General features: G+C 42.7%; 1 protein-coding gene across 8 annotated transcripts in view; it reads left to right on the top strand.

The window, feature by feature from the left end:
- gulp1a (GULP PTB domain containing engulfment adaptor 1a) overlaps positions 1 to 24,492 on the top strand; it is a 79,791-nt gene that overhangs the window by 25,935 nt on the left and 29,364 nt on the right. For all 8 annotated transcript variants that reach the window (XR_007193079.1, XR_007193078.1, XM_048238884.1 and 5 more), the window contains exon 2: positions 13,621 to 13,698. The gene's annotated coding sequence lies outside the window, so the exon portion shown is untranslated. The remainder of the gene's footprint in view (positions 1 to 13,620; positions 13,699 to 24,492) is intronic.

Raw genomic sequence — 24,492 nt, 5'->3', positions numbered from 1 at the left:
TGACTGACAATGGGTTACCACCGAAAACATAGGCTGGAAAAAGCAACACTTACCCTAATATTGCTCAAATGACTGAATAAAACAACATTTATCCTGCAGAGGAGTTGCTTATATCTAGTGACAGTCGTCTTCAGCTGTGCTCCATCGTGTCTCGCCTCCCCTAATCACTTTTAACCGTCATTACCAATTTGCAAATGATGGTGAATAACTACTCATTATGAGATGTACAGTATTTCGTAATATCTTTGTTCTAATTATGTTTCCCATTGTAATCGTGCAATTTGTAATGCTTTGCATGGACATGCTGGTGTGCGTTCATGAATGATAGAAGGATGGTGCGTGCACCTGCCAATATGACTACTAGCATATGAACAACTCGCCATTGACTTCTGACCAGGTTTAGGTGGTGTATGATAGCGATTTTTAGACAACGCGCTAGGCCCCTCCCTAGGTTGTTAATTGCCACACCCCTGGGCGCAATGCTTAAAAAATAAACGTGCAAAATACCGAATTCAACTTTGCGCGGGTGAATAACGAGTATTACGCCATGCGCTGGTGACCCAGAATACAGCCCAGAGCCCTTTATGTCTGTGTCTTTTTATTTGAGGGCAAGACAGCATAGTCTCAGAACAATAATGACAGATAAATGAAAAAATATGTGTTATCACGTTTGTAAATTCACCTTCAACAAACATATGTACAGTATGTAGTCTACTCTATTAGTTTACTTTCTACATTACCCCCCCAGAAAAAAGACTAGATAGATATTTATCTATTAGTACCTTAGTTATGTCATAAGTAGTAGCTAGAAGATTAACCTCCCTCCCAATATCAAGGGATACTGTATGTTCGTGACACATGCTAGCTAGGCTTTGTGCAAGCTGTATTTCTGGAGTGCTGCAAGTCTGTGGGGTTCAGCCTGGGACAGTCAGCTCAACACACATTACATTACATACAATGTGATCTGTTGTCAGACTCAGTTAGACTCTGGCAACACATGCATACTGTATCAGAGAATGCAAAAACCATGAAGGCCAAGCATTGTAGATTTTCCAGAGCAACCCCTTAAAGCGATGGTTCGGAGTAATTTGACTCTAGGGTCCTTTGCACCATGACCCCGAGCCAAACACCCTCCCAGAACCTGTTTTCCCTTGGTCCAACCCTGGTCGAGTAGCGCTGTCAGAAACTAATGACTTTCTACATGCGTAATGGAACCAACTTAATATCTCGTAAATTACCCCACTAATAATGCCCTGAATGGTACGAAACTTCTACAGTATGTTCTTTACTCATAAAACGAGGCATTGAAAAGTTTGTAGGTACACCAGGAGTTTATTTAAATAACACTTGCCTGATGGATGCTACTATCTGCTACTATACTGCTGCGTCGACGTTACTTTTGTGATTTGGGAAAAGCCCGTAAAAGTCCTGGCAGGAAGCGATTACATCAACATTTTTTGGTATATCCAGTTTTTAATATATTTTTTCCGAAGTGTTTACAACTTAGTGTTAACTAATAATTGTTGCAAACTGGTACTACGAACAAAATATTAGTGCATTCCTGGATCTACATCCTTATGCATGCTTCCTGCCAGGACTTTTACGAGCTTTTCCCAAATCACGGAAGTAATGTCGACGCAGCGGTTTAGTAGCAGATAATAGCATAGGACCCTAGGGTGAAATTACTCCGAACCATCGCTTTAAACAGGCAACGTGCACCAGGAGATACATACTTTTTAACATCCTGTGCTAATATACACTGCAAAAAGAGATGTTATCATGTACAGGTATGTACATTATGACAGTACAACCATATATTGCCCTTCAGGGTATCACAGTTAGCTCATTTTATGGCAACCGAAAGATGAATAGAAGAGCGAGAGAATGAGCGTGATGGAGGAGATCCCTGAACTAGTGATGAAGATGAGGATAATCAGGTAGAATTGAGATCCCTGAACACTCTTCAGGCACTAGTGATTGAGATAATCAGGTAGAACACTCTTCAGGCAGGCACTAGTGATGAAGATGAGGATAATCAGGTAGAATTGAGATCCCTGAACACTAGTGATGAAGATGAGGATAATCTTCAGGAACACTCTTCAGGCATAGGCACTAGTGATGAAGATGAGGATAATCAGGTAGAATTAAGAGTTAGAACTAGAGTGTGAATAGTTTAACATTTAACATTTAATTTCCAATCGAAGGAACTACTAATCCCATGATCAGCTATTGCGAATAATGCATTTTCCAATGTTTGCCAACCTAATGATAGTTTAACACACTTGAATGTAAGACCAGATGACTTACTCCACAGTTTACATTAAGCCATTTCCACTTCAAGGTAAGCAAAACAGTTTTCACTGGATGGCCACACATAGACCTGTGAAGTTCTATATGAGCATATATAATCGCTTGATCATGCCATAGCTGATTTTAACCATAGACTGTATAAAATAGGTTTTAAGTCTACATTGGAGGGTTACGATTTTATGACTTATAATCCAGTTCTCAAAGGAGAATGTGAATTAGATCGTTACTTCCAGAACCTGAGTGGGCTGTGACTGTTAAGGTCTTGGTATGGATGGCTCCCTGCAAAGTTCCCTTGTTATACACATAGCATAACACTGTTTGAGTATGTACAGGCTTTATTTTGCTGCCATTTTGGTAAATCAAAAAGAAAAGCCAGATGAATGTACACAAATACTGACAAATTGCCAAGTTATCTCATTTAATAACTTTGTGTGTACTTCTGAGAAAAAGTTTAAGCACCTGTCAACAGCAAAAGCCCGTGAATTCAGAACATGAGATGGAGATGTTATCTCCATACTATATAGTAGAATTTGATAAAAAAATAATATGAAATCCATTTAAAAATAGTATTTATGACATAAATGATCAAGGAAAGCAAGATTTTATCAGTTATATGTATCAAATGAGAAAGTTCACCATTTTGATTATTTTTATACCTTAAAGGAATTATGCACTTTAGATCAATTTACGGATGATTGGGAGTACATACGTTGAGTTGACATCAAAATCATGTCATTCGGATGTGTTTTGAGAAAGTTCGATTTTACCGGGGGGAAAGTCCGTAGGAGTCGATTGCAGAGTGTGGAGTAACACGCTCTGGAAATTCACAATTTCGTCGCCGTAAAAAAAAAAAAAAAATAGTCCAGTATTTCTTTCGAAATTGAAATGAAGTTGTATGCAACAGCAAACCCTAGCTTACTAACAGGTTGGAATTTTGAAATGTCACGTGGCGTGATGTCGGCAACGACGTTGATGCAATCGACTCCCTACGGACTTTCCCTAAAGATGCCAGCTGCAGCAGCAACATTTCCGGAAAGGTACTGGCTTGATGAAATTCATTCTGGACTCTCTATCCGACCACATAAAGACCTCTGGATACTTCGGTTTGGCTTTAGGGACCCTCTACTCACTACCACGGAAGTGTAATGTTGTTTGGAACTGTAGAAGAGGGATAAAAATAGCATTTTGTAGCGGCGAAATGACATGCCCTGGTCACTTCAAGGCTAACGAGTTTTGACTAAAAACGGTAAAATCGAACTTTCTCAAAACACATCCGAATGACATGATTTTGATGTCAACTCAACGTATGTACTCCCAATCATCCGTAAATTGATCTAAAGTGCATTTTACTCCGGATAATTCCTTTAATAGGGCAATGTATCCCAGGAGATACAACTCAGAAACGAGATTTTCTGACTCATTTTGAATTGCCTTTCACTGGCTGGCTATGGGCATGCACAAACATGTCCCTAAAACGCTGGTTACGTATGTAACCGTGGTTCTACGACTGGTGGAAGACCGCCAGATGGCGTTGTTTAGACTGTGTGAAACCCCTTGCACGTAGCCGCATCTCTTACCGAGAGCTTATACCAAAGTTGTCACCTCGTGACGTATGGCGTGACGTTAACTATATATATTGCAGTGTACACGCCATTCATTGCCTGGAGTTTTTCTCGCCAGAATCAGAGGCCCAAGTGACCTATACATCTGCGGTCTTCCACCAGTCGTAGAACCACGGTTACATACGTAACCAGCGTTCTACTTCCTTGTCTCCAGACCGCCAGATGGCGTCGTTTAGACTGTGTGGAAGCCTTATGTCCAAGCTGTCACGAGGGCCCAAACACATGTACGGTGTCACTATTCACATGGCATAGGGCAAAGAACAATAAAAACAAGGAATACTTCAGTTTTGTACTTTTTGTTTTATTTACTTTTTTTTTGTAATTTTACATTTTATGCATTTTTTTTATTATTTTTTATTGTTATTATTGTCAACAGGCTCACGCACACTCACAAACCTGACCCGCTGTTATCCACAGCAGAGGTCAATTGAACAGGCGAAACAGTGCTCAATACTGTCTGCACACAAGACTGGGAACCTGAAGTAACATTTAACCTGTAGAACCTGGAAAATGTGCATGACGACGTCCATGTCGCGGCAGAACAAATATCTAGTAGGCTGACACCCCGTAGGGCAGCCCAAGAAGTAGACACAGAACGAGTGGAATGACATTTCACAGGACCCGGCGTATCATGACCGGTAGAAGAGTAGTTTAGACTGTGTGGAAGCCTTATGTCCAAGCTGTCACGAGGGCCCAAACACATGTACGGTGTCACTATTCACATGGCATAGGGCAAAGAACAATAAAAACAAGGAATACTTCAGTTTTGTACTTTTTGTTTTATTTACTTTTTTTTTTGTAATTTTACATTTTATGCATTTTTTTTATTATTTTTTATTGTTATTATTGTCAACAGGCGGAGACAAGGCTCACGCACACTCACAAACCTGACCCGCTGTTATCCACAGCAGAGGTCAATTGAACAGGCGAAACAGTGCTCAATACTGTCTGTACACAAGACTGGGAACCTGAAGTAACATTTAACCTGTAGAACCTGGAAAATGCACCGGCGGCGCCCATGTCGCCGCAGAACAAATATCTAGTAGGCTGACACCCCGTAGGGCAGCCCAAGAAGTAGACACAGAACGAGTGGAATGACATTTCACAGGACCCGGCGTATCATGACCGGTAGAAGAGTATGCATAAGTAATAGTCTCTGTAATCCAGTGAGCTAATCTGTCCTTTGACAAAACTGCCCCTTTACATCGGTCACTGAAACACACAAACAATTGGTCAGTGGCCCGCCAAGCTCCCGTGGCTGCCACATATCGCCTAAGTGCTCTGACAGGGCAAAGGTCTGTGTTTTGCGCATTGTCAAAAGAGCACAAAACAGGAATCGTAACAGGTCGGTTGACATAATCTGGACCTAAGACTTTTGGCAGGAATGCAGGATTCGGCCACAATGTTACTCGCGAGTACTCTGGCCCCCACTGCAGACACTGTGGGCTGACAGAGAGAGCATGCAACTCACTAACTCTTTTTGCGGAAGCAACTGCAAGCAGGAAAGCTGTTTTCATTGAGAGCCATTTAACGCCTGCCTCTTCCAAAGGTTCATAGGAGAAGACAAGTAAGCTGTTCAACACAGTATTGAGGTCCCACTGAGGAACAAAACATTTACAAGGTGGGTTCAAACGCCTTGCACCTTTCAGGAAGGCCACTATCATCTTATGCGTTCCTACTGTAGACCCTTCAATTGAGCCCCTGTAGGCCGACATTGTTGCCACATAACCTCTCAAGGTGGACGCAGAGCCTCCAATAGACCCTGCAGAAAATTTAAGATGTCTGCCAATGAGCATGTTTGTGGTACAATGTTACGCTCAGCGCACCAAGTTGAAAAGTACCTCCACCTATTACTATACAGTAAGCGCGTAGACTGGGCACAGGCATTTAGAATAGTGTCCCTGACCCCTTGTGAATAGTACGTCGCATGACCTCCCAAGGGCCAGACCCAAAGCTTCAGTTTGCGCAGTTGATGATCCCACAGACGGCCATTCAACTGGGTCAACAAGTCTGCCCTGACTGGTAGTGGGCTGGGCGGCCCCGTCAGGAGCACTTTGAGAACGTAAAACCAAGGGCTGTGGACACGATATGGTGCAACCAGAAGTACTGGCTGGTTGGTCATCCATATTCGCTGGAGCGTCTGCCAAAGCAACGGAAACGGTGGAAATGCATACAGCCTCAGATTTGGCCAATGTTGGGCTAATGCATCTTGTCCCAGGGACCCTGGTTCGTCCCGCAGTGAGAACCACTTCAGACAGTGAGTCGTGTTGCTGGTGGCTAACAGATCTACCTCTGCTTGCCTATAGGTGTTCCAGACCATCTGAACAACCTTCATTCAACAACATTCAGATGCCACTCCCCCATGAGGGGCCTGCCCTGGGACAAGACATCGGCCACACAGTTCTTTTTCCCGGGCACATAAATCGCCCTCAGCGACAGCAGGTGTGCATCCGCCCACAGCCAGATCTGTCTGGTCAGGCGGTTCAGCATTGACAGCATGTAGCTCCAGATAATTGATGTGGTAGGCCTGAAGCCTGCCCCGCCATACGCCGTGTATTCCCTGATGGTTCCGAACCCCGCCCCAGCCGTGCTGGCTGGCGTCCATGGTGATGACCTCCCTCCTTGCTGGAGGTGGCCCCAGCGGAACCCCCCTGAGGAGAAAAAACCTCAGCGCCCACTGGTCTAGAGAGGCAGCCCCCTTGGGGGTGATGCTCACTAGCACCCGTTTATGTGTTTGAGCTGAGAGCCTCCTGGTCTTTAGCCAGTATTGGAAGGGGCGGAGATGTAGCCTCCCCAGTGTTACAACAGGCGTTGCGGCAGCCAACATGCCTGCAAGGTGTAGTAGCACGCAGTACCGCACAGTCCGGCTTGACCTGACACGCGTCACCAGCCTTATTATATTGCGAACTCTTTCCTGAGGAAGGCAAGCACGTTCGGTGGTCGAATCCAACCGGATACCTATGAAGTCTATAGACTGGGAGAGATCTAGTTTGCTCTTTTCGAAGTTCACCGTCAGACCAAGAGCTGAGACATGGCGGAGTAGCGTCCGGGCATTCATACTGACCTAATTTGGGGACCCGGCGCAAAGCAGCCAGTCGTCCAGGTAAGGGAGGATACGAATGCCTTGGCGGTGTAAGGGTGCCAGGGCCTCGCGTATGTATTTTGTGAATACCCGGTGGGGTTAATGATAGACCGAAAGGTAGTACCTTGAACTGGAACGAACGACCTTCGAAGTGAAAACGAAGGAAGAGATGGTGCTGAGGGGCGATGGGTATATGGAAGTAAGCATCCCTCAGATCTATCGTAATGAACCAGTGTCCTGGTTCCACTGAATAAAGAACATCTGACGTGCGCAGTATACGAAAGGGCAGCTGTTTGAGGTAAGCGTTTAGACGCCGCAGTTCTAATATCAGTCGAAGACCACCGTCTTTCTTGGGCACAATAAAGTAGGTGGAGAACATTCCCCGTTGTTCTTGGGGGTCTATTTCCTCGATAGCATCCTTGTGTAGGAGGGACTGTATCTCTGAGTATAATGCGGAGCGTGTTTCCGGACTTGACGCCCGTTTGGGGCGTATGCCGGAGTTCAGAGGGGGCCGGCGGCGAAATTGAAGACGGTAGCCATTTGCAAGTGTGTCGAGGACCCATGGGTTCGTTGTTATGGAGCCCCAGAACTCCAGTTGTTGAGGAGTGAAACACCCTGCAGTCTCGTGTCTGTGCACGCTGTGTAGGTTTGGGGGGACGGCCATAAGCAGCCCGGTCTGTCCTATGAAAGGACTGCGTGGGTCCCTCCACGATGAGCAAAACTGTGCTCCGCCTGTCTCCTATATGGTTGTTGGTTGGTAGTCGATGTATGTCGGCAGTAAGAGGGGGCGCCACGAAACGTAGGTGGTGGCGGCGGGGCGGCGGTGGCGGCGGTGGACGCTTGAAAACTACTCTCGGTTTCACATGCTGAGAGCAAGTTTCAGACGCAAGTTTGCGGTGGTTCAAAGCCTCCTGCGCAGCTGGGCCAAACACCTGGCCCGGGGCCAGAGGCAGCTGGCGCAACACATTCCTAGCTGCATCTGGAAGAGGGGACTGTGCTACCCAAATCTGCCTGCGGGCTTGAAGTAGCAGCCCCATTGATTTTCCACACTGCTTAGCCAGGGCTCCCACACCCTGAAGTGCTGTATCAACTAACTCAGAAGCTGCTGCATCTGAGGATGGCTGCAGTGTTGTCTGCAGAGCACGCAAGACATGGGCCATAGTGTTAAGGACCCGTCCAATCGTCGCCTGTGTGTTATAGGCTCTGCACACTAAGTTGTCAGTACGCCTACATTCAGGGCTAGGGCACCGTGGGTCAGCGCGAAGAGCCTCGTCAGGTGAGACGACCAAGGAGACCACTGCCACTTCCACTGGAGGCATAGGGCCCAGGCCTGCAGAGCCCGGTTCTGCCATTGACGCTAACAGTCTAGTGGGGCGATCCATCCTGCTAGTGTTCGCATCCTTCAAAGCCTCAGCAAACATCTTTATAAAGTCCTCACAGTGTGGAACAAACAGGTAATTGCTGCGCGCGGAGAGTCGGCAGAGGCGGTTCGTCTGTATCATAGCCTGGGGAAGAGGTTCCACATTGAGCTTCGCCAGAGCCATACGGATGGCTCCTGTTAAAGCTCCGCTTCATCCTCTGACTCCCTGCCACTCTCTGTTGCAGAAGAATCAAAACCATGATCCTCTGGAAGTGAAAACTTATCTGTGTCCAGAGGAAACAGAGAATCAGTGGCCGCAAGAGAAACTACATCCACCTCCCTGTTCAGAGGAGAGGTAGGAGGGTCCGGCTGCGATGCAGGTAGAGAGGCATCGTCACTTTTCTGAGAATTGGGCTGCAGATATGGTGGCTGCATGTTCAGAAGTAAGTCCTTAATTTGTGTAACACTCTCAGTGAGTTCGTCGACCCTACGCGTCAGAATGTCTGAGTGTTTGGGCTTTTTTGTTCTCACAAGGGTGTGTGACACTGCTGTGCATTTACCTCCACGCTCATGGACAGGTTGAGAGTAAAGGAGGCAGTCCTCATTTCCATCCAGCCCTGCTAGGCATGCCTGTCACTGTTGCAAAGTGAGCTGGCTACAATGCACACAAGGATCAGATAGCTTCCTTGAGGTGATCAATGCCCAAGCAACTAGGGCAGCAATCATGTGGATCCTCTAGGCCCATGGGCACAGTGCACAGAGAACACCAAGCCATTTTCTGTTTAACTGTAGTGTAGATTTAGTGTGGTTCTGGGGAATGAGCACACAGCACTTTGAGGAATAGAGGAATAACCTTAGGTATAATAATCGTATGTAAATAGTGTAATCCCAATCAGCAGTAGGCCTATAGGAAATCGCTGTTGAGCTCCGTCTGTAATTAAATGCAGGAACGTCTGAAACTACGGAGTTATCTGGTGCCGGGGGCTGAGCACCGGTCCTGTGCGTAACGGAGTTTAAAAATACACCGAATTACTATTAATCTGCGCTGGTGACGGAGAGCGCAGTTATAGTCTAGTAACGTGATAGCTGCACATGCTCCGGGGGCTGGGCGCCAGCAGCTTCACCTAGCAGCGTTAGTGCTAGACCTGTGTGGCGGGTCTCAAGCACTCGAGTACTTACCTGATGTAACCGCGTCGGGAGAGTGCTGCACCGGGGGCTGGGCGCTAGCACAAGCAGTGTTGTGTGTTAGACAGTGTGATGTTGCCGGGGTGTGGGCAACACACGTTGAGGGATGCTAGTTCACTTAGCGCCAGACCGGTGTAGTGGGTCTGCGTTCGAAGATACTCACCAAAAACTAGCAATTCCGTAAGACAAAGGAAACGATTTAGAGTCGAAGCGAGAGTAAGCTGTGGAAGCCAGCTGTTGGAGATATACTCCGAAGTTAGCTGTTCCGCAACCACAGTAGAAGAAATGATCCGTTCTCAGCAAGGGCGAGAAAGCGAAAGGCAATGAACGTTAAGGGTGTTTTAAGGACATGTTTGTGCATGCCCAATGCCCATAGCAGCCAGTCAAAGGCGATTCAAAACGAGTCAGAATGTCGAGACAGGACCCATCGTCAAAATGTCGGTGTCCACCACTCTAGTTCATCCAAAACAAACCAGAAAGGGGACTCAAAGTGCTAAATACCGGAATTATCCTTTAAGGGTGGTGATGTGGTGATGGAGGTCAATCTGACTCGAGACACTTTAGCATGGGCAGAAGACAGCAGATTCAGATTTGTGTTCAAGAGCTGCCACTGGGTTGAGAAAAATGTATGTCTATAGAGCTTTTTTGCCACACACACTGCCACTCATTTAAATGCAAATGTGTTTGTGACTATTCCTAACTTTATGTTCTCTTCCGAAACTTATGACTTGCCATTTCACAATTCTAAGGCACAAAAGATAAATATATTGCATGGTCCCTTGCAGAGTCATGTTTCGAATCCCAAACAAATTTCTACTTTTTAGTTATGTTTGCCTTTTTAACTAAGCCTACTTACTGTGCATGGAGGGAAAATCCTGGTCTATGTTGTTTAATAACTATTACTAAATTAAATCTATATCTACTATAACTACTTGTCATGGACTTGACTTGACTTGACAATTGACTTGTGTGAATACATAAATCTGTATACGGAATTTTGTCATTCCTCCTAGAAATCGTGTATCATGCTCCCCGGCTTTGGTGATAATTATGGTAGTACACAGGAAGTGCCAGGGCTAAGCTTCACCCAGCAGCCCTTTCCAGCAGCCCCTCTTGTCAGCCTGCCGTTCTGGCTCACTCAGGTCCGGTCTTAGGTCCTTATCTGCCCGCAGCAGCATCCTGGCACCGGCTCCGTGGCACGCGCACCATGAAAGACAGAGGGATGTCCTCTTATCTGACATCATTTGCATAGAGACAAATTGATGTCTTTCAGGAAAAGCTGTTTTTCGGGTTTTTTATGTATTTATTTATTTGGTCGGACACTTTTAGTGGTCCACCTACGTTGCATGATAAAACATTTCTAAGGTGTTGATTGTAACATTCGAGAGCATTAAAACTGGTTGTATTTCTGACTGAGTGCTGAACAAGTATGCTAGTGTGTGATTGACAGAACATTGGACAATAAACCATCTTCTAAACAGGTTTGTTTCTTTCCCATTTCATTCTCAGTCACATTTCAAGAACTCTAGGGAAATTCTACCATGGACATTCTTAGTCACTGCCACCATGTTACCCAAATGAATAACTAATTAGTCGAGACTTTGTAAAGCTGTTTGTTTGAGGTTAATTTGGAAAGACGCAATACTTGTCCTTGCTTGTATTTGAACTTCCTATTTGAACATCCATTATGAATTAGAGGAGCAAGCCCACTGACCATATTATTCCTTTAAACTGGCTTAAAGGTGTAGCAGGTGTCTTTACAAGCGTTCTAGCCCATTCCCAGGGGGGTACTTGCACTACTCTTCACACAGTGGCTCTGCGGGAATGTAATCTAAAGGTGTTACTGTATGTCAACCTCAATGTTTGGGACAGCCCCATTTCTGGGCACACCTCAAATATAATGCTCTGTGCTTTTCAAGTTTTAGAAATCTCAGTCATTGTATCACAGAGCAGTCTAGGGCTGTGGCAACTTACATGGCTTATGTATTTTCCAAGGTAGATAAAAAAGTAATTTCGTCCAGCTGAAACATTATGATTTCCTCTTTTGTGGAGAGCCGATACAGTATGTCTACTGAACCCAGAGACTATGTGTCAGATTATTACTGAAGCACCTTTAAATATGTTGACTCTAATACTATGATTAGAATAAGCAGCTCAAGAGGCAATGCTCAGATGCGGTGGATTAAGATATATTTAATCAGAACTGTGAGTGTTAAAAATGGCAGTCACCTTGGCTTTGCCCATTCAGCCTTTATCAAACCTGTGTGTAAATAGAAATCCTAAGAGGCTTATCACAGTTGGAAATGTTTCTTATCATGTTGTTTCACAGAAATGTGGATACATTTAAATGCATGACATTATATTAATTCTCAAATTCACATTCACAATGTGGCAGAAGATTAAGTGTGGCATTAGGTTGAAACTGTTGTAAGCAACATTTGAAGTGATTGCTGACTTTGGCTAGGCATAGCGACATTGGAAGTCTGGCTTGTAGTTGTTGATTCCAGAATATGCAATCTCAGATATACAGCATGCATATATTTTTAATGGGTATAAATGAGTGATACCAATTAGAATAGAATGTCAGCTGACTTCAGAATTCTACAAAACATCTGCCATAGAAGTAAAATCTTTGAAGATGTTTTATCCTGAAAGAATATCCAGCACAGTGGCTATTACTCTGCGACTGCATGCTCACATGTAGAATGGGTTATATGCTGTGTAAACCCAGAAGCCCAAGTGTCCTTTAGGGTAGTGTGTTAAAGGAACCGTATGTAAGAAAGACATTTCAATTAATCATAAAATGGCCCTGATATGTCACTAGACATTAAGAAATCATGTTCATTTCAAATACTTATATCACTGACAACAGTAGTCCGGCCAGGATATTGTCATTTAAAAAGTGAAGTTGCAGCCCTCAACTGATGTTGATGTTGTGTTTTGTCATGTCATGTTGTGTGTTTTGGCCTGATGCGCCACCCTCCACCTATCTACTAATCACAAAGTCAGTAGTGTTTCGCCATCCGGGTTGGCAACCTCGAGTCAGGGGGGAGGGGGAGGGGATACACCGCTCTTCAGTATTTTGAAAGTGATTCCAGTACCAGTTTTGGCCACAATCTTACATATGGTTCCTTTAACTGGTGCAGTGCCTGGATCAAATCATGCTCATTCTTGTTGAATGTTCATAGCCTAATGGCATATCTGCAGGTACTTTGAAAATGGATGCTCTGTAGTAGGAAAAAAACACATCATTCCGGCCAAGTGTTCCATTCACTCTACTAACTACCAAACATTTTGTTGATAAAAATGGACATTTGTTGTAAGAAGCCAGTAATGTGACTGTCCCCTTAGAGCAGTGTTTCTCAAACATTTTCAGACCAAGGACCACTTTACCAATAAAAAAAACCCTCACCAACCACCTAGCTAAAAAAAAAAAAAAAAAAAAAAAAAACAGTAGACCTACTTCAACAGTATATTACACAATAGGCCTACTCACTTTGCACCTTGCTTATTATGTCAGAGGATTCATATGATTTAAACTGGTGTAGCTTAGGCAGTGTAGCAGAACTGTTTGGATTAACATACAAGTCGGTTCAATATTGCAACCAACTCATCTATATTATATTTTACCAAGTCTGCTCGCGAACCACTTTGGATAGCTTGCGGACCACCGGTGGTCCCCGGACCACACTTTGAGAAGCACTGCCTTAGAGGGAGAAGTGTGTCTCTTATGGTCTATGACTGTCTGCGCTGCGCAGTGTTAGGATTATTATTATGTTAGTAAGGTAGATACAAATGGATTTTGTAGTAAAAGCCACTATTATCCAATACAGCTGAAGCATAGCTGATGGGTTTTTTTTCCTCCAGAGTCTTATCAGTTTTGGTCTAGTCATGTTTTTCAATATGATCTGGTATCTGCATCCTCTGACATAGTGGATAATTCTTCAAAATATATCTGCTCTATTTAGCCTGCGGATATTCATGGAAATGAATTCATTTTATGCTTGTCTGCAGCTATACATTAACTGTGTGTTTTTTTTTTCTCTCCCCTTCCTGTCTAGGATACACATGACATACCCAGACAGTTAAATGAGCAAAATAAAAACCGTGGATTTTGGTCATTAATTAAGACATTACAGGTAAGACAATCTTTGAAATTGATCACTGCACACAAAGCTGATTCTGTGCTTTCAGGTGAATAGATTTACATCCAGGTATGTAGATGCTAGACAATGTGAATTTAAACACCAAATTAGTTTTTTTATTGTATGAAACACTCATTGTACGAGAAAACCTTTTTTTAAAATTTGCTTCACTCTCTGTGTTCACTATTACCTCTTGAAAGAATGAACAAAGAATTAATGTCCTGAATTTCTGAGATGTGGTAGATCAGATGAGTTAAAATGTTCCTCCACTCTCTCTTACTTTATTACTTTGGGAACCAGAACATTTTCTTTTCTTCCAAGGTGAAATGGAATAGTGTCCATGAATATTGTTTAAAACAAGCGAGTGGTCAGACCTGACTTTCACCTTGAGGCCTGGACAGCTTGGTAGACACCACACACAATCGATTATTCCAAGGATTTGCTGAAGCGTTGTGAGAGAGAAATCCATCAGTGAAGCAATGATGGTTCATCAGATGGCCGGATCACAGCAGAGTTGGCATTCAAGTCATGAAGTCATTGTGTGATGATAATGCACATTGGCACTTTCACGTTGTCCAGCGTCCCTTGGGGTTGTTTCTGTTACACTGGTACATATTAAGCTGGAGGGATTGTTTGTGCTGCAATGGCTTGAGGTATTATTCACTCTTAAACGACAGATGTGATGGCTGATTACAGCAGAACTGCTACTACAGCTACTGATGACACCCCATGTGTTGTGGAGACTGATATGTGTAGTCATATTATTTCAAGAATTGAATGCATGCCACCATGGCACCTTTGAATCTGAAACACCTTTGCATGTGTGTTATTTTTCATGACACCAACACATCTGAAAACTCATGACCCAGCTTGGCTTGCTCAGATGTTGACCACACCGCATTTTATGTTTCAGATAATCTAGGAGCAATGCAACCCAAATCCAATGAGACTTTCGATACAGTGTGTACATTTTCATAAAGTGTGCCATAAAGATGTAAACAGGTTGTTGTGATGAATGAGTACTCTGCTTCTATTGATTACAGCTCTATATTTTCATGGTCATATTTGTTTATGACCTTTAATTAAACACACTCTCCTCTCTGGATGATGAAAGGCCTTTCTGAGCAACCAGTCCTTCCTGCTTTATCATGTTCCATTACTTTAATAGCTGGTAGAATGTCACATTTTCCCTTAAGGCTAAATTCACCAAATAGCCTTAATGAATACAGGCTGCCAGTGGTATCTAAATAGTCCACAGTTTCTGTTTGTTGATTTTGGTATTCTTATGTAACTTTTTTGTAGCCAGTATTTCAGAGCTGAGGCAGAAATGCAAAATCAAAGAGTACTGCATAAAAAATATGTCGCCCTGCACTACCAAGAGGCCTTAATGTGCTACTCCATCAAACTGGCAAATGAAAACATTAAACTTAGCCTGCAGGTTGTGCTTGAAAGATTTTGACCTTAATTGTATATCATATTTATGTTCTAGCAAATTCTTTCTGTGCTTCATATGAACTGGCTTACAGCCAACTAAATCATTGTCCTCAGCACCTACCCTGTCCTTGTTTGGTTGTCTTATCGTCCTTACTTGGCACGCCAGAGATATTCTATATGTCTCCTCTTTCTTTGGTAAACTCAGTAAAAAGGACTTTAGTTGTCCTCAGATCACTCATTATTGCCATCTACAGAGCCCTTCTTTATTTATTGTTTTTATTTATTCTTTACATTTATTAGCACTGGTGAAGATATGTAAAAATAAGGTATAGAAAATCAGCCTTGGGCATTTTATCTTAGTTTCACAATGAAAATAATGAGGAAAAGTCCAACCTTGAAGGGAAAGAAAAAATCCTCATAAAGAAATAAATATTTTCAACAAAGACATGCATGCCACATTATTGTTTTATGCCTGTTTTTACTCATCTTTACCAGGGGTGCTGTATGTAGATGTGAGGTGATCTGAAGGAGCATCTCTGACTCTGGCAAGATTCCAAAGTATTTAAAACTACTGATCCTTGATCCAGTTATCATTTTGAAGTGAAACATCTTTGGACTCCTAAACCTTGGCCTTGTCTGACCTTTAAGAATTTTTTGTGCTACCCTCAATTGGTTTACAATGGAACATTTCCCCCCTGGGGAAAAAGAAAAACATTTGAAGTTGCTCGGTAACATGCTAATCTTTTTAATAAGTGCCATTAATCAGCAGTTTTATTGATGTTTGTCAGAGTTGGAGCATTGAATAAACTATTTGGCTGTTAGCCAAATCACAAGTAAATCTAATTAATTGTGCAATCTGCTGTAGAATGTTGTTGGTAACACCTAGTCTGTGCTCATCATGAACACATAATGGAGTGCTGTATGCAGTTAGGCTTTGATAAAAAAAAGTGTAGTGTTTAAATCCATCTAGTGCAGACTTTGTAGACAGGGACGGAGCAGATGTTTGGGGGAGTTGTATTTCCAGGAGAGGGCGGAGCGGATGGAGAAAGGGAGATTTACAGTTGTTTTGATGGGTTTTGCATTCTGCTGCTTCGTGCTTATATTTATGGATGTGAAATGTGTTTGCCAGGCATATCTGAGGTTCATTTTCGGTCAGAGTGCACAGTTGCACAGTACTCACTCTAGAGGTCACAGTCAGGTCATAAGTTTGTTATGGATATCAGCTGATGATACAATAATGACAACTGATATTTGTCAAAAAGATAGGACTCCTCTTGGAGACCAGAAGGTTTTTTCATCTTCCACACCACAGAACAAATGTGTCAGTGGATCATGGTCACAACTCACAGGGGCTAGGAGTCTTGAGGTGAGCGCGCTTCATAACCTTGTCAACTGAGGCTGCAATTAGATCTGTGCTAAATCTTGTGGTCAGCTCTCTCAATGAGCTGTGCAGATTGCCTCAGGAGTTTTAAGGACATTGGGTTATTCTGATGCACAGCGTAGAGCACAGTGTATATGTGTGGGATCAAATTCAGCCAGACACATTGACTGATACATGCACCTATGTGTGGCTTACACATGCAGGTTTACCCCAAATCCACTCTGGTGCTTATCATGCACAGACAATCAGTCTGCATTTGGACTTTGAAGGATACATGGTTTTACAAAGGAAGTCATGCAAGTGGGTGACCTCATGGCTAGTCTTTGAAGTCTGATACTACAGTATGTGTCATGCAACACAGATGTAGTTGTGTCTGTGTTGTGTGGATTTGCAAAGTTATTGGTATTGAGCAGGGCCAATTGACTGATGTATTTTCCACATTTTGAAAACTTTGAAGAATAATTCTACAATAGATAGAAGTTGGAAAACTGTATTTCTCAAATGGATTGGCACATTGAGCCATACAATTGTGTGCATCAGACCATAATTCTCAACTGTGAAATGTTCAGCCTATGGGAAAAACTGCTTTGATGTCTTATTTATGCTTTTAAAGCCTTTTAAAGTTTGTTATTGTTTTTCAGTCCTTTCCCAACACTGCTTGTATTATTTCAATGTGGCCCACCCAATATGGCCCACCTCTGCTTTCCACTGAATGACAATTATTTGTTGTGGCATCACAACACATATTTTTTGCACTACAATGATAGCCGGCTATAACAGCCGGCTATAAAACCAGTCATGCTTCCAGATTTCAACCTCATCTCACTATCTAATGGTCATCCCTGGGAGTCTGTCCCTGTTGGAGTAGAAGGGATGAATACATTGGCATAAAGCCGGCTCCTAAATGGCGTGGCTGGCTTGTCGACTCATGGGTTGTTTGCATTTTTTGTCCCTTATTTCCCATCACGCTGATGCTGTGTAAAAAACAAAGAGGCGACGGTGCCAGAGGCTATAGCGCATCCACTCATGACTGCCAGTTGGAGAGTTCCGATCAGATCAAACCCAATAAAATAGCATCTGCTGAAAATGTCCCTCTTCCCAACCGCAGCCCCTGTTAGGGGTTCCCCCACCAAACTGCAGCTAATTGCCAATTATGTTTCTCTCCACACAGTTTACAGTTTCTGTAGCCCTCCCTCATTACATGGCTCTCTCTCTCTCAGAGCTGCATGTCCACAAATGATTCTGTCTGGTGGAGAGAAAACATGCTAACCCATTTCACGTCTGCAGTGGAGAGCCTTTGACTGAATGTGTTCTCTCACTGAATGCTGTCATGCAAGTTGAATGTTGTCGTTTTGGGGCGTTCTTGGTTGTTTGGCAAGCATTTGGCACTGTCCTGATTTGATGTGGAGAATTAGGCACACTTGTCATAATTCATTATTTACCAATGTGGAGCACTGTGTTTTTTTGGTCCTAACAGTCTCTTGACCTTGTTAAGAATAGAAGGTGGGCTGGAAGTTATGGCAGACTGTTTATCAATGCCTGTCAGCTTTCATTGTTGGCAAGATGCAGCAGATAGGTTGGCTGAACAGCTGAACTGTTCCATAAAGGGGATGTGGTGGCCAGCATGAGAAAGCAGTATCATGCTGTATGTTTGATTGTGAACTCACCATTTTGAATACTTTACATGTAATAACATGGTAGTCAGATAGACATGCCTTTGGCTAGAAGGGCCAGGTAAGGTTATAGACCGACACCTGAGATTAAATAAACCTCAATACCAAACAATATTTACAAGGAATACCTGTCATTTTGCATAACATTAACCTATTAGATTTATGTCATTAAAGGTATACTATGCAGTTTCAGGTATTTTTGGCGACTGTAAAGTTTCCCTTAGAGTCGCTATACTTATATTTTACTCTGCCATTGTACAGTGCCAATATAGCCGACTTCTCGTGGTTTGTTCCCCCCAGTGGCGCAAAAAGTGGGTATGCGCTATATGCGGCGCATAGGGGCGCAGCACCACGGGGGCGCCAAAGCGATGGTAAATAAAATAAAATAATATATTTGGTATTTTCTATATGTAGCTACTGTTGTACGTTTCTAAATCATTTCTGCATTTCCTCAATGTTAAATAACATTTTAGAGGACTAACAGGCTAGAGTAGGCGCCCTATCTCATAAGATTCCATCATAGAATTTTGACATAGAAGAGGGAGTGGCCGCGCCGTGAGCGCTGAGCAAGCAGGTAGGCCTACGAGTAGTGAGTTTTCGTCTAGAAAAAGATGGATACAGCAAAAAAGCTGTCGGGGGCTAAAAATAGAAAAAGAAAGGGAAAATGAGATGGCATGTCAAGGTGACAGTAGTTAAATAAGTGGATGGGGAAAAGCAACAGGTAGGATTTAAAGTGTGACGTCTGTGCTTGGAGGCTTGCAAATATTCATGTTAACAGACTAACTAGCGTTTGCTATGCCGATTGAAACATAGCCATTCAGATAGCTAGGTGGCTACCATGCTCATACTGCACTTTTAATGGCAAACTGCAAACAGAAATGTCACACAAGCAACAACTCATTAGGCCTACATGTTTCCATTTCCTAATAATGAAGACTCCTTGTAATAACTTAATATTGTGCTGTCAATGTGGCGCAAACAAGGCTAGAGTTGGATCAGCCTTATCCTTTGTGAGCAACAGCTGGCAAAAGGACGTTATGAGAACCGTTTAGACTCTCTTAAAGTGACAATGCGACATTTAACAATACTTCAAGTTCAAATCGGCAAAATTTCTTAAAAAATAATAATGTGTAATACATTATTGGCCTTTTGTTTTACTTTAGTAGTTTTTTTTTGGGGGCCAATTTGTTGTTGCATACCCTTCAAAAAATGGGTAGCTGCGCCAAAGAGCCATTTGGTTATAAAGTCATGATGCAATAAGGGATAATGAACAACATGGCGTTCAGCCCCGACACGCAGCGGTGCTCGGGGAGCAGTGAGGGGTTAGGTGCCTTGCTCAAGGGCACTACAGCCGTGGATGTGGGCATGGGAGAGCAGTAATCAACCACTTTCCCCACCCACATTTTTCCTACTGGTTTGGGATCGAATCGGCACCCCTCCGGTTACAAGTCCGAAGCCCCAACCAGTAGACCACGGCTGCCCTAATGATGGTTGAACTTTTAAATGGATGGTTGCTATGGCCAAAGGCCAGTCGTTAGTTCCATCTCTCCCGTTATCAAGCGGGCATATCCCAAGATTCTGATGAGCCTGAAAGTTAATTTAAACTTCACAAGTTCGCCAAATAGGGCCAAGATATTGGACCTAGGCCTACTTCATAGGTGTGCAAATAACATACGGTTATTACACGTTCTAAAGAACGCATGACAATGGGAAATTCAACCAAGCAGTGGAATAATGGACAGATAATTATCTTTCCGGGTCCAACAGCTTCCAGACCCGCTCGAGTAGCCTATTAGAAAATTGGCATCTTACTACTCACTTGTTGCCTCAACCTAATAAAATCCTATTTTTCGCCGAAGCCTGGACTTTACCCTTGATTATATCATGTGGATGCACAGCTACAGTAATTAGGCTAGCCTACTCTGTTAAAGTTCAACGATTTGACTAAAAATCACTAAAACGGAGGTGATGGTGACAAAGTTTACAAGTTGCGAAAACCGTCAAAAACCCATATCCTGCCAGTGTAATTGCTGCTAAAGTGAGGCCATCCTTAAAAATATTTTCGTTTGCCGTAACCCGACCGACCCTGTCAATTTAGAACCGACCCAAATATTTATTTTTTTTTTTTAGTCCCAACCGATTTGCCGGGTTGTAAACTTTGTTAATACCGACCGATTGTTTTTTTTACTCTAAACAACCAATACAAATGCAATAAAATAATATTTCTTTAGTAGGCCCAAGTATTGTGAATATAAATTGCCTACATGCAAACGTGTGGCTCACTTAAAAACCTGTGGCGCCATCTCTACACCATTGGTTTTAACGATGTCACACTATGGCCTACGCTTCGTTTCATTCACACAAACTGAGAACGCTTTTACTTGGCACGGTTCTGGAAGAACTGTGGCCAGATCTTTTCTCATCCCTTCTCCCCTAGTCTAACGGGTGACCGTGGTCGGAGTATTGAAATTGGTTGTGGTCTATTCAGCATTTTCAAAATATGGGTCCGCAACATGGAGACTGCTGGTCCGCTGGAGTCGTGGAGGAAATTAGGCCCGGTGCTTCATCTGATAATTTGCTGCGCAGTTGATCAAGAAACCGCTGGATCGACGAAAAAGAAAACAAACGTTTCTGCTATCGATGTCATTAAACATGGAGCCCTACAATTAAGTGGTGGTATGAGCATTCATTCAATGCGCCGCCTGCGCGAGAGAAACTGAAACTAATCGATAACGTTGGTATCAAAGCTCCGCTTCAACCTGTTGGAAGGCTATTTATTTATTTAACGAAACTTAATAGAACGACGTTGTTTTTTGGAACTTCCTTAGAAACAGAGCAGAGACTGTATAATACACTGTATAGCATTGAGTATTGTATAGTCAAATTTCAATATAACGTGGCCAAGAGCTATTGTAGCCTTCTTTCTGGGTACATGTAGATGAGCCTTATGACCCAAAAGTCTGCCATGACCGGGCCTCAGGTCAAAGAAGTTTGAGAAAGGCTGGTCCATATAACCTGCATCAGAATGAGATTTGCAATCGTGCCTGAAGGCACAGGTTGAAGACCCAGTCAGTTACGCCAACGATATGCACATTTGTGTAAATTCATTCCTACGTAATCACCATGACCAAAATTGTACTTTTTTTTTTTTACTTTGAATCTTGAAAAAAAAAAATATTGACCTACCTACAGACCCATTTTTATTTTTTTTTGGCCGTTACTGCAAACAAAAATATTTTTAAGGATGGCCTGAACATTGAGCGTTTCTACACAGAGGCTAGTCAGCCAGGTAGTGTAGTCCTGTGTGACAAATTCACTCTCCACCTCCTGTCATCTACACTGTGTGTGTGGAGACCTAACTCCCCATTTCCTGTCCTGTAGCCACTAATGGTCGAAAGCACATGCTCAGCTCCTAAGTGAAAACAGCTGAGGCTTTGTCAGAGTGATGCTCTTGCGATTTTTCAGGAAAGGCAAGCTTTTTTTTTTTTGCTTTAGGTGGGTGGTTAGCAAAGAACAAAATCAAAGCCTCTTGGCATCCTTACTGTGCTGTGTGTGTGCGTTTGAAATTTACAACACGGAGACTCTATTTTGAGAATGGAAATGTCCGATGAAAATGTACTCAAATAGATCACTGATACCTTGGCATAATCAGTGGACTGAAAGGGTTGGCTGTTGCAAAAAATAATTCGGTTAAAGTGTGGTGTCACATAGGATTCACATTCCTTTAATGATTATCAACACTACCCAATGTTGGTGTTGAATGTTGAATAGGTTCTTACTGAAGCCTTCATAAGGAGGAAGCAGTAGGACAGATAATTTCCCATTAGCTGACATGATTGTGCAGAAGAGAAGCCCCTTACACTAGATCTCTCATTACCATCTGATCTTGTATAGAAAACCAATTAGGCATAGGCTACATTGCCCAGTTGAATAGTTTTGCGTTAAGTTAAAGCAGGTCATTAAAGCAGTTGTTAGTTCTAATGTAAGGCCATGAGTTTTTTTATCTTTTATTTTACTTGTCCAGGTTGGAAATAGCATTTTACGAGATACATGTTCAAATTGATTGGTAACATATTTCCATTATATATGGTTCATTAAATGCCATAGTCAGTGTGATAGATAGCATTAATCAAAAACATCCACGTTTTCCCTACTTAAATACATTTGCACGAGTAGTTGATAAAAATGTGTAAGGTCACACAACATGAAACATGGCGATTTTCCAAGTGAATAAACAGGAGAACTACAATGTGTGGCGCAATAGCACTTGGGAGTACTTCGACCTAGCGCAGTAATATTAATTAACACCTAATTGTAGATCCCAGCCATGCTTTCATACACATTTTTCACACTGATTTCCCTCGTGTAGCAATATTTGTCCTTGTAATTATGTATGGTTTGGAGAAATGGGAACTGCGTCGTATAGATGAGAGGAGCAAAGTGCATTGCGCAACACAGGCGCCCAAGCAAGCGCTCCTGCAGGTGTAAGCCACGGCTGTACCTTACCATCATGCAACAGAAACAGTTTCCAAGTTGACCTAACTTATCAACTCTGCACAGTATCCCATTAACTGCATGACAATAGGCTATTTACAATATTTTATGTAAAGTAGAGTTTGTAAACACGTTATCATCAACTTAATGCACGCACAACCTTTGTTTGAGCAGGAGAGAGAATAACATTGAATGGATGCAGCAACAACAGAAATTGTAGCCAAGGCTACTTGCTGCTTTCTTTTACTGTCTGTGGTTGCTGGTTAACAGCACATAATAAGCTTATTTAAGCGAATTCACAAACTCAAGACTTCAAGGCCATCATGGATATAAAACGTTTTTTGAAAACAACGAAAGGATGGAGGGAACATAGCAAAGCTTAGAGTTATTTCAGATGGGCTACAACAAGGTAGGCAAAATTGTGGTGCTAGTCAAAACCTTAGCGCAGCTGGAATAATGCTTATAGGCTGATGTTAAAGCGCACACGATGTTTAAAGCCATACACAACAGTAAATTGGAACAAAACTAAAGGTAACTTTAGCCTTTATAGAGCTGTATAAAGTTGTCCAAATTAATAGGTCGTAATTAGGCGTTGTTGTTGTAAATAAATTGCATGTAGATGTACTATATAGGCTACTAAACGTTTAGTTGACCAATGCACAAACAAACCCGGGAAACGGACAAATATTATCAAGGCTTTGAATGTTTCCATCTGTGCACAGGGTGTCTGTAGATCGGTGTGCATAGCATTAATTCCTGCAGGCCTGTGGCCATGCATGCGCCCTTAAAATAGCATCTGAATTCACGCCACTGACTTTAGACCAGGAGGTTGCTGGTCTGTGGCGGAATTGTTTTCTGAAACTGCAAAATATCAACCGGGACCGTTTGCGCCGGAACACGCCCCCTCTTTTCGCTGAAACGCCCCCGTGGGCGCACATGTACCTGTGGAGGGAAAATTCCAATATGGCTGACTGCAAAATAGGAAAGACAAAAGCGCGAGTATACAAAGTCAATTGCGCTAGAGTGCAAAATAGAGCCCGTAATGTGAACAGAGACCAGCTGGGTCAGGGCTAGGGGGAGTAATCACACTCAGTACGGTCGTGTTAAACAGACCCAATGTGAGTGCACCCTCAGACAGGTGGGCAGTTGTCTGTATGGATTGTCTCACCAACCTTATTAGAAAGATAAACAAACCCATTTTTATTTTTAGCTCAATTGCACAAATCCATTGTGCCAACATCATTGTGCCCTTTTTGGTGAACTAATGTATCAGCAGTGTGGATCCTTGGCCAAGAATGACTAAACTAGATATGTACTAGTGTGACAGGTTTTATCAACTGAACTCATTTATTGAATTCCAAATGAGTCATACATCTAAAGTAGCCTGAATTAATTAGGTGGGAATTATTTATTCTCTTCTTTACGTGCTGACACATCGTACCACAGCCCAATCTCACGCTACACAAATGCCAGCACTAGCCTTTTAATCTGTCAAGCCTTATTTTGTACTGTTATTGAGTGAATTGTGGCTCTCAAATTATTAGAATGATTTCACCTTTTGTTTGACAACAAAATATCCTCCATTGGCTTTAATTGGAGAGTTTGGCTTGTTGAGGAAACTGGAAATGTCAGGGCTTGACCTACTGAAATGCCGTGGGCTTTAATTTTCCCCATTCTTGTTGACTGCTGTTGTGTTTCTCTAGAAGATTGTAGACTCACATGTAAATAATAATTTAATTAAATGTATTATCGCTGATGAATTAATGAAGTGCTAGTGGCATCCCAAACAGCGAAGTGGTGGACTTC

This window comes from Alosa alosa, chromosome 3 (assembly GCF_017589495.1).
Source record: "Alosa alosa isolate M-15738 ecotype Scorff River chromosome 3, AALO_Geno_1.1, whole genome shotgun sequence".
NCBI classification, from domain to species: domain Eukaryota; kingdom Metazoa; phylum Chordata; class Actinopteri; order Clupeiformes; family Clupeidae; genus Alosa; species Alosa alosa.
The sequence above is the reverse complement of the archived record's forward strand: the minus strand, read 5'-3'. Positions and strand labels throughout refer to the sequence as shown.